The sequence below is a fragment of the Heptranchias perlo genome, chromosome 9, assembly GCF_035084215.1.
Source record: "Heptranchias perlo isolate sHepPer1 chromosome 9, sHepPer1.hap1, whole genome shotgun sequence".
NCBI lineage: Eukaryota > Metazoa > Chordata > Chondrichthyes > Hexanchiformes > Hexanchidae > Heptranchias > Heptranchias perlo.
In genome coordinates this window covers 56,150,365-56,156,668 of record NC_090333.1, presented here as the reverse complement: position 1 = coordinate 56,156,668, position 6,304 = coordinate 56,150,365, and the positions used below count along the sequence as shown (strand labels likewise).

At 42.4% G+C, this 6,304-nt stretch overlaps 1 long non-coding RNA gene across 2 annotated transcripts in view; it reads left to right on the top strand.

Moving 5' to 3' along the window:
- LOC137325411 (uncharacterized) overlaps positions 1-6,304 on the top strand; it is a 117,774-nt gene that overhangs the window by 1,293 nt on the left and 110,177 nt on the right. For both annotated transcript variants that reach the window (XR_010963878.1, XR_010963877.1), the window contains exons 2-3: positions 412-532; positions 2,266-2,417. This is a non-coding gene — a long non-coding RNA (uncharacterized lncRNA). The remainder of the gene's footprint in view (positions 1-411; positions 533-2,265; positions 2,418-6,304) is intronic.

Genomic DNA, 6,304 nt, shown 5'->3' with positions numbered 1-6,304 from the left:
AACCCAGAAGTAAAATTTTTATCATTCAATTAAGTTGAGTTCGCAGATTCCAACCCACCAACTTCACTTCCGGGTTTGACATCCAATAATCTTCCAACCCCCCGCACCCCCCACCGATCCTCCCGGGTCCAAGTCAAAATCCAGGCCAATGAGTTTGGTATAGGTCAGTTGATTATCATTGCCTCAGTTTGGAGTAGACTGTGAGCCATGACATTTCACAAACTGGTTCGTCTAGCTTTAATAAACATCTTCAGTGTCTAACCCACGAACAAATACAAAATCGTAAAGCATGACAATGTCATTCAGTTCAAATCCCCATCTTCCGGGAAGTACCTCATTATTTCCCAATGGTCTGACTGTGTGGGTGTAAATAAGAGTTTACTGATCCAAGTGCTGTGCATCTGTCACCAGAACGAGGCAGCAAGTGGAGATGAAGTGCTTTTCCAAAGGAAGAAAATTGGAGACAAACATTACCCCACATGGAAGAATGAAGAATCATAGTCATTACACAGCTTTGTTACATACTACTTGGGTAAAGAACAACATCACTTGTCACTTGTCTGCCCTCTTGGGTTGGGGAATGGTGCATGGTATTGGGAAGAGGGACTAGCTACCATAAAAACCTAAAAACAAATTGAGTGTGGGTAATGCATTTAAAAAAATTGTATTAAGTGTATTGGGTTGATTGAATTCATACTCATATAAGAGTATAATTTGCCTAGTTATTATGTAATGAGTAAAGCAGGCTTCCTGCACTGTGTTTAATGAAGCTTGCTGTTATAGTCACACAGCAATTTTCATGCCACACACAGGCCTTATTATCTTGCTTGCAAGAAACCGTTCAGACTTCTAAACAACAAAGGAAAAATCAATTACTGGAATTCAAATCTTTTATATTTACTTGGAAAAAAAAATGTATGTTTTTCAGGGTTCCATCAAATTCTGTGGGAGAACTTTTCTATTAGAATTATGAAATGTGGACTGACATCTGTGCTACCATATTTACATCCCATGTAGTTTTTAAATTCACAGAGACTGGACACCACAGCAATTCACTTTGTTGGTATGAGCTCACCCTATTAATGCATTTTCTATGAAATGTTAAAGTGATAATAGAAAGGTGACTAACTATTTGACACATGAGGGAGAAAGGAATAGAAGGGTATGTTGATATGGTTAGATGAAGTGTGGAGGGAGGAGGCTCATGTGGAGCATAAACACCAGCATGGACCTGTTGAGCTGAATGACCTGTTTTTGTGCTGTACATTCTATGTAATTCTACGTAACTGCTGTAGGTCATCTCAGTACAATTTATAATTAAGTTCTCCTGCTGGCCTTATCCATCAAGTCGGCTAACCCACTGGTTTTCCCCCCTCTGGTTGCTGACCAAACCAGCTGTGGCCATTGATCCTACCCACTGTAGTTGATCTTCCTCTGGATTTACCACTGTGGCCACTCTCTCGCTGGTCTCACCAGCTGTGACCGCTGTCCCGCTGTCTGATTTTTCTGCTTCCCTCTCCTTCATTAGCTGAAACTCCCTACTGCTTAACCTAGATCCCATGACGCTGGTTTCTTCTTGTCCATTAGTTTTAGCTGTTGAATTCTGTGGTCCTTGAGGCTTTGGGATTGTTCTCTGCTGCTATTGGTGGATTTACAGTTTATCAACCAAAAACAGAGCAGAGAACAATTCCCAAGCCTTAAGGATTGTGGAATTCAAACATATAAAAATCAGTGGAGCGAAAAAAACAACACTGTGGAACAGAAGAAAAATTAAACATCTCAAATTTGCAAATTAAATGCAGGTTTGTGATAGGATGCCCACCCTGGTATTTAGACTGTATGATTTAGCCAGATTTCATTTTTGTAATTCAAGTTGCCATTTTTATTTTTGTTAGAACCTCAAGCTTTCAGTTTAAATAGACTACCCCTTTTCTAAACTGCTGGTGGTGCCATTCTTCAATAAAGGAAAGCAATAATTACCTCTTTTCTATACAAGGCAGGTGCTCCCAGATGACCTTGGAGTACCAATATGTGGTGTCCACTGATCTCTGGAAGCTTCTGTAACCAGTGAACATCATGCATAAGTTAATATTTTTCATTCGTCCCTGCATCAGTTTCAACTGACCACCCCTCCCTTGTTATCTGTAGCATTTTCTAGAAGGAGAAATAATTATTGACTACCCTGGCATTGCCCAATTCCATCAGTCATTGGTTAGTTTAAATAGACTACCCACAGACTTCCTCTCCTTTTCCCTTTCTCTATAGTAGCTCAACACTGCATAAAAATTGGAAGTGGCATGCTCACAGGTGGACAGATGAATAGCAGATCAACAAGGAAGCAGCAGGAGAAATAGTGAGGTGGCAGACACACACAGAATGAGTGCAGAGATGAGCAACACCATGGAAGATGGAAGACAGTGAGTCAACATTTTACTAATACTGAGATTTAATTTACTTAATATGGGAAAAGAATGAATATTGTAATGAAGTATTGTCAATATACAAAATCTTTTAAAATTATTATTGAGAAACCAAGCTGAAGGCTTTAAGTTCATAATGCAGGATATCATCTAGTATGGAAAGAGTAAAAGAGAAGGCAAGATAAATCTGGCAGTAGTGGTTAGGGCATACCAAGCTTGGGTTTTAAAAGCCTGAAGATTGTACAAGGAAATACAGAGGGCCTTAATGATTCCCACAGATCTGAAGCCCTGGGAAAGGATGGGTTAGAGTACGAAACTGCGATGAATTTTAATTTCAACTTAGTGGGGATATAGGAAGCAGGAAGAGTGTGTGGGATGGTATCTTTGCAGCTTGGAAGGAACAAGAAAGAAAGTTCAGAAGAGTACTGGCCAATACATAATAGTACTGTATGTATAAAATAGGGAAAGCTAAGCAAGGTTGTGATCGAGAGAGAGAGGTTGAAGACTGATGATGTGAGAGAGAAAAAGAAAGATCAAGATCAATAAAATTACCAATAATATCTTTTATATTTATAATTTGATGTGCGCATATGAAATTAACAATATCAGCTGTAAATAGATATCTCAAACATGTTAGACAACATACCTTAAATATGTAAACACAACAGCAATATTGTTAACATCATGAAATGTATTTAAGATATGAAAATAAAATTGAAAGGAACAAATAATAGCAAAGGAATAGTATTAAAATCCATGCCTTTTCATTAAAACTATGAAATTGAAACTCTGATGGTCTAATTGATATGAAATCAATACAATATTTAGAAAGATAAATTATATTTTATAAAAATTAGAGAAATGTTTGCATTCTATATAAACTAAAATACCACTATATTTAAAATCATAGAACACAATTTATGAAATAATTAAAATTATATAAAATACAAATTATACAACTCTTTACATTTAAAAAAAATTCCCTCAATTTCTTCTTCTTTTGCTGAAGGTGCTGACACTTGCTGGGTTACTGTTTCATTTGTTTAGTGGGTACCAGCATCATGTCCAAGCAGCCTTAATTCATCTGTGCACCTAGATAGCAAGGCCTAGAAATTTGATCGTGCAATGCCCCCTTTTCAGGCACTAAACAGTCTCCTAAGCATCCAGTATGGCGGGCAGGAAGCACACGCGCATTTACAGCTGGTTACAGACTGCAGCATCTCGGTCTGGGCCGGAGCAGCCTAGCCCAGCTAGCTGTGTGGCACTAACAAGGGAACTGACGGAGTGGTTGGTGGGAGATCAGGCATGTTGTCCTGAGAGAGGCCAGCAGATGCCTCTCCAATGTAGCCAAGGCTACTCTCCTGGGACAACACTTCAGCAGTCCTACGGCTCTGTGCAAGAACGGAGTGCAGGACTGCTGTGACACTTGGAGGCTCTTGTCAACATTGGTCCCCAGAGTCAAAATAGCAGCTGTCTGAGCTGCTGCCATAGAAGCAGTTAGAGCTGTCAATAGAGGCTCCTTCATGGTGGGTGCCACTGTCGTGTTGATGGAGGTGGTCAGAATAGTCTCCATGCTCTGTGCGAATCCTTGACACAAGTTGGTGCTGGACTGCTTCATATTCTGCAACATTGTGTGCAAACTCCTGGCAGGCTGCCCATCGCAGCAAGCATTTCTTGGTATGTGCCTAACAGCCTTCTTTGGTAGGCTGGACCCTTGAAGTCAGCATCTGAGTGCGCTGCAGCAGAACTAGTATCCAATCTCACCCTCCGGCGAGCTGGCACCTGAACGCCCATCCAGGTGCCCTGCTACCTGCACACTTGTGCCTGCTGATTCACCACATGAAGACTCCTCCCCTAACCTAACCTCTAAAGTACACGTGGTGTCAGTATGTGAGCTGGTACTTGTGAGGGTGAGATCGAGTGACGCTGCATCATCAGGAAGGCTGCGCATTCTATTCCTCCACTGGCAGAGGTATCTCCACATTGTTCACACCTGAAATGAATGAGAGGGACAAGGGTTGCCTTTGAGTGTGAAGGGAGAGCAAAGAGAGAAGTGGCTGCTGAAAGTATCTGCAGTTTGTCATGCTGAGTGTGTAGGGGGAGATAGAAGTAATAAGTGAAAAAGATGATAAAGTGTGACAAAACCCTGCACGACATCTCCTCCAGGGTTGCCACTCGCCACGGCCATGACTCTGCCCTTGCCCATGATAGCCATCGTGTTTTCTTCAAGGGGGGAAGAGGGTATGTAGACGGGCTAGGCCTCCTCTGGTGGCACCTTCCTGTCTCAAGTTCCACATGAGCTTCTCTTGCAAGAAAGAAGGGATTGTGTTAGTGGCAGGCTTGTAAGGTGTTTCGAGACTCAGCCTGTCATGGTAGAATATCTGGTATGCAGCGTGTAAGATGTGAGGTATGGGGAAGTGAGGGTTGAAATTGTGGTGAGCGTGTGAGTTTGAGGAGAAGGAGGTGTAGTGAAGAGTGGTGCAGTGATTGTAGGAGAGTGGAAGGTGGCGGGGATGGCAGTATTGTGAGTAGGTGGTGGGAGTGTAAGCAGAGAGTGAGAGAGTGGTATTCTTACCTTGACAACACTTGTGAGGCCTTTGAACTTTTTGTGACCTTGCAGCCATGTCCTTGAAGCTAATCTCCTGGCATTGACTTCCTCTGCCACCTCTTCCCACTGTTGACAGCGTTGATGCCCGGAGGGCTTCCAGCCCCCTGGGGGAAAGAGGATGACCCTCCTCCTGTCTACTGCTTCGACCAGGGCCTCCAAGTCAGCATCGGTGAGCTTGGGGCCACGATCTGTAGGTCTTGTAGCCATTTTTCCCTTAAGAAGCTTTCCCTGTTGTCTGCAGCCAGAGTGCACCCCATCTTTAAGAGGTGCTGGCTGCCTTTAAGTGGTGTCAGAGAGGCCCGTTATCCAGCCCACCAAACAGGCATGCAGCCAATAAGTGGCACAGGTAATGCCAAATATTACATGTTGCCTGAGTCAACACTAACAGTCATGTGCAGTTAGCGGACCTCCAGGGCACCCGTTTTCGGATGCGATCGAATTTCTAGGCCCAAGTGTCAGCAGGCAATCTAATCATGGAAGACATTACATTACTACATTCATATTAGTTTGCCTGTGGGGAGTGCTGTGCCTAACTGACATATGTGCAGCACTTTCCATGTTTACCCTATCATTTGGTCTCAATCTCGTGTAGGCCTGTTGTTGGCTGATTTTGAAATTGGTGGGTGCAGTATTCTGTGCATGCGCAGCATGTTTTTTTTTATTCGTTCATGGGATGTGGGCGTCGCTGGCAAGGCCGGCATTTATTGCCCATCCCTAATTGCCCATCCCTAATTGTCCTAACATCGCAGTGTTATAATACACCAACATCATGATGTATTGCTGTGACAGTGCTAAATTTATTTTTCTGGCTGTTTTGTGGTGTGCAATTGTAATTGTCATGAGGTCATGCTTTCTTAGAGTGGTTTCTGCTTTTTGTCTTACACTTCACTCCTGATAATCATGCGGTCGATTTTTGAGACTTCTGTGGTAAACTCAGAGAGATTAAATTTTTAAAATAACCTTTGGAAATTTGGAGCTGAGATGGACCTATGCATCAACCTGCAGTGCAAGCACGTTGATGCACTGAATTGGCTCAGCAGGTTTAACAGGAGGAGGCAGTAGATCCAATGCCAGAATACAACATGTATGAAAATCATGGGCCTACATTGGCTTTAGGTCTATAAAGGCTTGGTTCATTTATTTGAGGAACAAAACTCTGCATGTATATTGCTTTGAATGTACAGTACCTTAAACACTGACAAAAAAGACTGACTTGCATTTGTCTCGTGTCTCTGAAACATATCAAAGAGTATCACATAAACTTTGCAGCGGAGTG